The sequence below is a fragment of the Ursus arctos genome, unplaced genomic scaffold (genome assembly GCF_023065955.2).
Source record: "Ursus arctos isolate Adak ecotype North America unplaced genomic scaffold, UrsArc2.0 scaffold_30, whole genome shotgun sequence".
Classification (NCBI taxonomy): Eukaryota; Metazoa; Chordata; class Mammalia; order Carnivora; family Ursidae; genus Ursus; species Ursus arctos.
In genome coordinates, this window is record NW_026622986.1 from 17,015,467 (window position 1) to 17,025,359 (window position 9,893).

A 9,893-nucleotide genomic window follows, 5' to 3' on the forward strand; every position below is an offset into this window, starting at 1 on the left:
TTGAATTATACTAAATGGAAATAAATACCACTTCAAAGGGGAGCCCCATTTTGTTGTAATATGATTTCATTCATTTAAATACATTGCTATAAATCATGTTCCCAAACTACAGGATTCCAGAGCTCCCTGGAAAAAATGCTGTTGTATACATGAGCCAAAGATGGCCTCTGAGTATTGACTCCATTGTTTTTTTCTTCACTCAAGGCTGAGACTTGTTAGCTCAAAAGCCCAGCAGTGCCACATTCAAATTTCTATACATCTAAATACCTAAAAAATAGCCCAGATAAGCAGATTTTAAGCCTTTAAGTCCCATCTGCTTTGCATACTCCATAAAACCTCACCCCACATCTGCTGGCATTGGTTAGATAGAGCCTCATGGCTCTAAGGTCCCAAGCTGTTATGGCTGACCTTTCAAGCTCTCTGACTCAGAGACTCCCTGCCATGCTGCTGAGTGACATCATCTGGACACATAAGCCACTCTCTGGTCTCCCTCTCCCCTGAGAGTTCCCCTGCCCTACTCCCCTTCTGGGTGGTGGCCTCCCACACCATAGCCTCTGGACAGATTCCTTCAGTGAGGTACTTAGCCACATGCAACCCTAAGTGCCACCCAATAAAGCTAGCTGTGGGCTACTGCTTCTTGTGGTCATATCTTTTTCCTTGATTGGCCCCAAATCCATCAAACCCCAACAAATACATAGTAAATGGAAAAATGAATTTAGGAGTAGAGAGATTACTACTTTTACTTTGTTTTTTAATCACTTTTATTTCTCCTTTCTTATATTAAGCTCCTTAATACTATTGGTGTCTATTTTCTCTAAGTTTGGTGGCTTGGAACATTTATGAGTGTATCTGAGCACTTACCTCTACATTGGCTTGCCTGAGATGAATCCCAACAACATTATCTGCTAGCCTTACCCTAAGTGTTAATATTTGTAAAATCATGCATTTGATGTGTTGGCTTATGTTTCTATCATACATAACAAACTCAAAACTATTTCTTAAAATGTACATGTGTGACTAAAATAATTTTGTGCCACACTTTGAGAATCACTGACCACATTCTTACTCTTTGGTCTGACTCACAAGGACCTTCAAAACCTTCTCGTTCTGACCTTTTCCCTTAACATTTGAGCTCTGGAAATATGCTATATTTCCCCAATAAGCTATATGCTTTACGGGTTATGCCATATAAGGTATCTTCACTTTGTCTGGGACAATCCTGTTGAGTTTTTGAGACTGGTACATGATCTCCATGGTGAAGCCTTCACACCACCCTACCCTCCACCCTTGGCAAATTCTCTTCACACTCATTGTCCTTGATCAGAGTTTCTCTCCAGACTCCAGGTCTCCCCTTGCAAAGAGTATATAATGCAATTTTTATACTCACCCCATTGGCTATTGCCTGCTTTTCTCTTACTGGTCTTTAGACCCATAGGAAGTCAGGGATTACACTGTTTTCGTATTCCCAGTGCCTACAATAATGCCAAACACTGAGGAGACACTTAGCATATGTTTTTTGAATCAGTGAAAGAGTGAGAGAACATACATGTGAAAATCATTGTCCTAGTTTATTTTTATTTTAATAGCATTTGTTGTCCTGCAGTTTGCCTGTGGGCTGAGTGTATGGAAGTACAGAGTGGGGAGAGAGGGAAAGTGAAGGGGAAAAAAAGGATGGGGAGATAAAAGGGATCTCGTGCTCTTTCTGTGATGCTGAGTCCTTGAAAAATTATAGGCTTCCAGTTCAAGACAGAGAAAAGAGTCTTCCTGTTTACTTCTTCTGTCTCCCTAGGTCCCACTGAAATAACAGGAATAATTTATTTTTTAAGAAATGAAAACATAACCGAGAAAACAAGAACAGGAAGTTTGAGGAAATCCTGAATGAGGAAGCAGCAGGATAGGAAGCTTGAAGAAAATAGAGCAGAGTAAAACATTAGCCCAAACCAACTCCAGCTCATGATTCCCCATCAAATGAAATGAGTGGGAGAGAGCTGGCTGCTAACCCATAAATTAACTGATGAGCTATTCAGAATAGCTGAGACAGTAAGATCCCTGCCTCTTGCCCTGCCCTCCCCTCTTTCCAGAGCATCCTGCTGTCAGGACAGAGGCCTTAGAACTGCTCCCTAAAGATAGTTATTAGCCTGTTGGGGCTCCGAGAATGGGGAAATAATTCCAGACTCTCACAAGGGATAAAAGAAGGGACAAAAGGGCAAAGCAGCTTTGCCCCAGAAAGACATCCAAGTCAAGCCCTCTATTGGCCAATTAATATCAATCCTAATTTGGCATCTGGGGTTGAGAGAGGGTAGCTTGCCTCCTTGTTGGTGCCCATACAAACCCAGATTAAAGCTTGACAGTGAACACAACCTGCCCATGTCCATGGGGCTCTGATCAGGCCGGAAGCCAAGATGATGTAAAAGTCAGGTGTGGACAGTGTCAGGAAATGCTCTTCCACGGGGCTCTCCTGTTCCTACACATCTTGCTGAGTGTGCCAAGAATGCAAAGCCCTGACCATTGTACTTGTAGTTAAGTAACCTTGAGGAATAAGATCATGTCTGCTTTGGGATAAGAAGTCTTGCTTCCTGGTTGCTATAAAACAGAAAGTTCCCCAAGCTCAGTGCTTCTCTTCTATAACATGACCCACTGTGTATGCAGATGTTCGTCTAGGCCCATCTGCAAATTGGGGCTTGTACTGATACAAACATGTTGATACTCTAGATACTGCTTTTGTCATGAGTGAAAAAGTCTTTCATCACAACCCAGACATCTTGTGTCAGATTGCAAGAGTGGTGGCAAGCTAACTTTGTTACCTTGCAAGTAGAGTAAAATTCCAGACCCTTCAGTTCTTGACATGAGGCTGTCTTTTAAAAGAATTTTTTTTATTCAAGTATAGTTAACATATAATATTATGTTAGTTTTAGGTGTGTAACGTAGTGACTCAATAATTCTATACATATTCAATACTCACCACAATAAGTGTAGTCACCCTCTGTCCCATACAACATTATTGCAGTATTATTGCCCATATTCTGTGTGCTGTACTTTTTATCTCTGTGATTTATTTTATGACTGGAGGTTTGTACCTCTTAATCCTCTTTTCTAATCACCCATTCCCCCTGAACTTCCTCTGACAACCACCAGTTTGTTCTCTGTACTTAAAAGTCTGGGGTTTTTTGGTTTGTTTGTTTTGTTTTTTAGATTCCACATATGAGTGAAATCATATGATATATGTCTTTCTCTGACTGACTTATTTCACTTACCATTATACCCCCCAGGTCCATACATGTTGTCACAAGTGGCAAGGTTTCATTCTTTCTTATGGCGGAGTAATGTTCCTCTGTGTGTGTGTGTGTGTGTGTGTGTGTGTGTGTGTGTGTGTGTGTGTGTATACCATGTCTTCAACCCTCAGGTTGCTTCTGTATCTTGGCCATTGTAAATAATGTTGCAATAAATATAGGAGTGCATATATCTTTTTGAATTAATGTTTTTATATTCTTTGGGTAAATACCCAGATGTGGGATTCCTGGATTGAATGGTAATTCTATTTTTAATTTTTTAAGAAACCATACTGTTTCCCACAGAGGCTGCACCCATTTGCATTCCCACTAACAATGCACAAGGGTTCCTTTTCTCCACATCCTCACCAACACTTGTTATTCTTGTCTTTTTGATTTTAGCCAACTGACAGGTGTAAGGTGATACCTCATTGTGCTTTTGATTTCCACTGCCCTGATAATTAGTGATGTTGGGTACCTTTTTCATGTGTCTGTTGGCTAATTATATGTCTTCTTTGGAAAAATGTCTAAGGTCCTCTGCCCATTTTTTAATTGGATTGTTTGTTCTTTTGGTGTTGACTTGTATAAGTTCTTTACATATTTTGGATATTAACCCCATATTGGACATATCATTTACAAATATCTTCTCCCATTCAGTATGTTGCCATTTCATTTTGTTGATGGTTTCCTTTGCTGTGCAAAAGCTTTTTATTTTGGTGTATTGTAGTCCTAGTTTATTTTTGCTCCTGTTTCTCTTACCTGAAGAAATATATCTAGAAAAATGTTACTAAGGCCAAGGTCAAAGAGATCACTGCCCATGTTTTCTTCTAGGAGTTTTATGATTTTAGTTCTCACATTTAGGTCCTTAATCCATTTGAAGTTTATTTTTGTGAGTCCTGTAAGAAAGTGACCAGTTTTATTCTTTTGCATGTAGCTGTCCAGTTTTCCCAACACCATTTGTTGAAAAGACTCTGTGTTTTCCCCATTGTATATTCTTGCCTCCTTTGTCATAGATTAATTGACAGTCTAAGCATGGGTTTATTTCAGGGCTCTCCATTCTGTTACATTGATATATGTGTCTGTTTTTGTGCCAGTACCATATCGTCTTGATTACTACAACTTTGTAGTACATTTTGTAATCTGGGATTGGGTCACCCCCAGATTTGTTCTTCTTTGTTGTCAAGATTGTTTTGACTATTTGGTATCTTTTGTGGTTCCATAGAAATTTATTATTATTTTTTTAGTTCTGTGAAGAATGCTGTTGGTATTTTGATAGGGATTGCATTGAATTTGTAGATTGCTTTGGGTAATATGGACAGTTTAATTATATGAATTCTTCCAACCCATGAGCAAATGGAATATCTCTCCATTTGTTTATGTTGCCTTCAATTTCTTTCACCAGTGTTTTATAGTTTTCAGAGTACAACTCTTTCACTACCTAGATTAAGTTTATTCCTAGTGTGTCATTTTTTTATTGCAACTGTAAATTGGGAAATTGTAAATTTCTCTCTCTGCTACTTTGTTAATCACGTATAGGAAAGTAACAGATTTCTGAATATTAATTTTGTATCCTACAACTTTTACTAAATTCATTTATCAGTTCTAATAGTTCTTTATGGTTTTCTAAGTATGGTATCATGTCATCTGCAATTAGAGACAGTTTTACTTCTTACTTATCAATTTGGATCCTTTTGTTTCTTTTCCTTGTCTGATTGCTGCATATAGGACTTCCAGTACTATATTGAATAAAATTAGTGAGAGTGGATATCCATGTCTTGTCCCTGATCTTAGAGGAAAAGCTCTCAGTTTTTCATCATTAAATATGATATTAGCTGTGGTTTTTCACATATGGCCTTTATTAAATTGAGGTGTGTTCTCTCTAAACCCACTTTGTTGAGATTTTTTGTCTTGGATTGATGTTGTATCTTACCAAGGCTTTTCTGCATCTGTTGAGAAATTGAGGTTTTTATCCTTTGTCCTGTTAATGTGATGTATCATGTTGATTGATTTATGAAAATTGAACCACCCTTACATCCCTGGAATAAATCCTGCTTGATCATGATGAATGATTTTTCAATGTGTTCTTGAATTCAGTTTGCCAGTATTTTGTTGAGGAGTTTTGCATCTATGTTTGTCAGAGATATTGGCCTGTAGTTTTCTTTTTTTTGTACTGTCTATATCAGGTACTGTCCAGTTTTCTGGTCTTTATCCTGTCCAGGATATCCTGTACTGGACAGGATAAAGACAGTACCAGGATAATACTGGCATCATAAAATGAATTTGGAAGTTTTTTTTTTCTCTTCAAGTTTTTGGAAAAATTCAAGAATAGGTATTAGTTCTTCTTTAAAAATTTGGTACAACAATGAGATATCATCCCACACCTGTCAGAATAGCTAACAGTAACAACACAAGAAACAACAGGTGTTAGTGAGGATGTGGAGAGAGGGGAACCCTCTTGCACTGTTGGTGGGAATGTAAACTGAGGCAACGACTCTGGAGAAAAGTTTGGAGGCTCCTTAAAAAGTTAAAAATAGAACTATCCTATGATCCAGCAATTGCACTACAGGGTATTTACCCAAAGGATATAAAAATACTGATTTGAAGGGGTACATGCATCCCAATATTTATAGCAGCATTATCAACAGTAGCCAAACTATGGAGAGAGCCCAAAATCCAACAACTGATGAATCAATAAAGAAGATGTGGTGTATATATACAATGGAATATTACTCAGCCATCAAAAAATGAAATCTGCCATTTCCAACAAAGTGGATGGAGCTAGAGTGTATTATGCTAAGTTAAATAAGTCAATCAGAGAAAGAAAAATACCATATGATCTCACTCATATGTGGAATTTAAGGAAAAAAACAGATGAACATGTGGTAAAGGGGGAAAAGAAAAAAGGAGAGAGGGAAACAAATCATAAGAGACTCCTAATGATGGAGAACAAACTGAGGATTGATAGAAGAGGTGGGTGGGGTGGGCTAGAGTGGGGGATGGGTATTAAAGAGAGCACTTGTTGTGATGAACACTGGGTGTTGTATGTAAGTGATGAATCACTGAATTCTATTCCAGAAACCAATATTGCACTGTATGTTAACTACGTAAAATTCAAATAAATAAAAAAAATTTTAGTAGAAATCACCAGTGAATCCATCTGGTCCTGAACTTTTGTTTATTGGCAGGTTTTTGCTTAGTGATTTGATTTCATATCTAGTAATCGATCTGTTCAGATTTTCTATTTCTTCCTAATTCAGTTTTAGAAGATTATATGTTTCTAGGAATTTGTCCATTTCTTCTATGTTCAGTTTGTTAGCATGTAGTTTTTCTTAATATTCTGTTATAATCCTTTGTATTTTTCTGGTGTTGGTTGTTATTTCGCCCTCTTCATTTCTGATTTTATTTATTTGAGTCCTCTCTCTTTTTTTCTTGGTGGATCTGGCTAAAGATTTATCAATTTTGTTGTTTTTCAAATGAACCAGCTCCTGGTTTCATTGATCTTTTCTTCCCTTCTTCTTCTTCTTCTTCTTCTTCTTCTTCTTCTATCTCTATTTCATTTATTTCTGCTCTGTTCTTTGTTTTACATGAGGCTGTCTTTATTTATAGATGATATGACATGTACAGATAAAGTCGAAAAGAATCTACAAACAAATTATTAGAATACATAAGAGAATTTAGCAAGGTTGCAGGATACAGGGTCAAATAAAAAAGTCAATTTACTTGTATATACTAGAAAAAAAGCAGGAAATAAAAATTTTAGAAATACCATATAAGCACAAAAAGACACATCAAAAAACAAGGAATATATCTAACAAAAGAACCACAAGATCTTTATACTGAAAGTGCAAAATATCACTGGAAGAAATTACAGATATTTTTTAAATGGAGTGATAATAATATGTTCTCAGATTAGTAAGATATCCATTCTGCCCAAAATGTTCTATAAATTCAATTCAATCCCAAGCAAAATTCTAATAAGTTATTTGTGAAAACTGACTAGATGATTTTAAATTTTATTTGGGAATCTTGAGGAAGAACAAAGATGGAAGACTTTAATGACCAAATATCAATGTTTACAGATTTATAGTGCTTAAGAGTGTGCTAATGATGTACAAATAATCAAATAGATATATGGAATGCAATTGAGACCCAGCAACAAATATAAACATATACATAGATGTTTTTTGTGACAGTGGACTTATTTACTAAACTCAGTGGGGGAAAGGATAGTTTTTTAAATAAATGATGCTAGGTCAAGTAGATATATATTTGAAGAAAAAAAGAATCTTGACCTCTACTTCATACTGTACACAAAAATTAATTCAAGATAGATCTTAAAACTAAATGTGGAAAATAACACAATAAGCTTTCTACAAGAAAACATAAGAGAATATTTCCATGACTTGGGGACAGATAAAGATTTCTTATAAAGACTAAAAAAAAGATTAATAAATTGAACTCTTTTGATATACCCAAGATATAAGAGTGCTTATGTCCATAGAAAGACATGCTCAAGAAGAGCAGTATTATTCATGATAGGCAAAAATTAGAAACTACCCATATGCTTGTCAACAATATAACAGATAAATTGTGATATAGTCATGTATGGAACTACATAGCAATGAAAAATAAACTATTGATATACTTAAAACATGGATGAATCTCACATACATTATGTTGAATGACAAAAATCTTATTTGAGAGGAGTATATAAAATGATATCTCACTGTGGCTTTAATTTGCATTTTCCTGATGATTAGTGATGTTGAGCATCTTTTCATGTGTCTATTAGCCATCCGTATGTCTTATTTGGGAAAATGCCTATTCAGATCCTCTGCCCATCTTTAAATTGTATTCTTTGGGGTTTTTTGGTGTTGAGCTGTATAAGTTCTTTATCCCTTTTGGATATTAACCCCTTATCAGATATATCATTTGCAAATATCTTCTTCCATCCATTAGGTTGCCTTTTTGTTTTGTTGAAGGTTTCCTTTACTGTGCAAAACATTACACCTGCCACACTGGCTAAAATAAAAACACAGGAAATACAAGTGCTGGCAAGGATGCAGGGGAAAAAAGGAACCCCTGTGGTAAGAATGCACATTGCTGCAGCTACTGTGGAAAACAGTATGGAGGTTCCTCAAAAAATTAAAAATACAATTACAATATGATCCAGTAATTCCACTACTGGGAATTTACCCAAAGAATACAAAAACTAATTCCAAAAGATATATGCACCCCTTTGTTTATTGCAGCATTATTACATTAGCCAAATTATGGAAGCAACCCAAGTGACTACTGATAGATGAATGGATAAAGAAGATGTGGTGTATTTATAATGGAATATTGTTCCGCCATAAAAAAAGAATGAGATCTCGCCATTTGCAACAACATGGATGGATCTAGAGGGTATAATGCTAAGTGAAATAAGTCAGAGAAAGACAAATAACATATGATTTCACTCATATGTGGAATTTAAGAAACAGAACAAACAAAGCAAAAAAGAGACAAAAAAATCCAGACTCTTAAATACAGAGAATAAACCGGTGGTTACCAGAGGGGAGGTGGGTGAGGGAATGGTGAAATAGGTAAAGGAAATTAGGAGTACACTTATCTTAATGAACACTGAGAAATGTATAATTATTGAATCATTATATCGTACACCTGAAACTAATGCAACACTGTATGTTAATTACACTGTTAAAAAAAAGGATAAAAGTATATATGATTCTGTTTACATAACATTCAAACACTTGTAATACTCATCTATGTTGTAAAGGAGAAAAGTAATTATCTTTGGGGGAACACTGCCTGGGAAGGGGTAAGCCTTCTTGGAGCTAAAATGTTCTGTAGCTTGATTTGGTAGCAGTTAATAGTGACATGGTTGTAGACATATATAGAATTTCTTTGAGCCAGCCTAGTATTTGTGCACAACTTTCTGAATGCAATACCTAAATTGAAAGGAAAAAAGAGTTAAAGTACTAATAAACATATTATTTTAAGGTATGTTAATTACTGGAAAAACTTTTTCAAAAAAAAAAAAAAGAAGAAAAAGAGCCAACTATCAGGATTGAATTGAGAAAGAAGAATTTTGCTTTTTATGTTACGCAATACTGTGAAATTTGCATTTTGTTTAACTGTGGCTTTTTGTGGTACACAAATATTTTTTTAACTTTGAAAAATGGCCTTTATTTTATAAATACTTTACATTATGTTGTATTTATATTATAGTTTTATCACCTTTCATATTATGCTTATTAAATGTTCTCTCTAAGCGGGCAAAGTTACGGATAATGTTTTGCTTTTTCTACTTTTCTATATTGTATGACTTCATACACAACTTTTAAAAATCAGAGGAGAAAACGTTCTTAAAAAAGGGGATTGCCTACTTTGCTAAGTTTAAAAGAAAAATGTCTAGACCAATTTTAAAGAAAATTGTCCAGAATTTTCAGAAGAATGGTAGCAGTAAACTGTGTGTTTTAATAGTGCAAGGACATTGCCTAATTTAGATTTAATGGTAATTTAGTTCACCTCATTAGTACCTTAACAAATCAATAATTTTATTTAGTGTAATTCGATTAAGGGTAACACTTCAACTTTGTATTCAGCAACCTTTATTACAAAGTT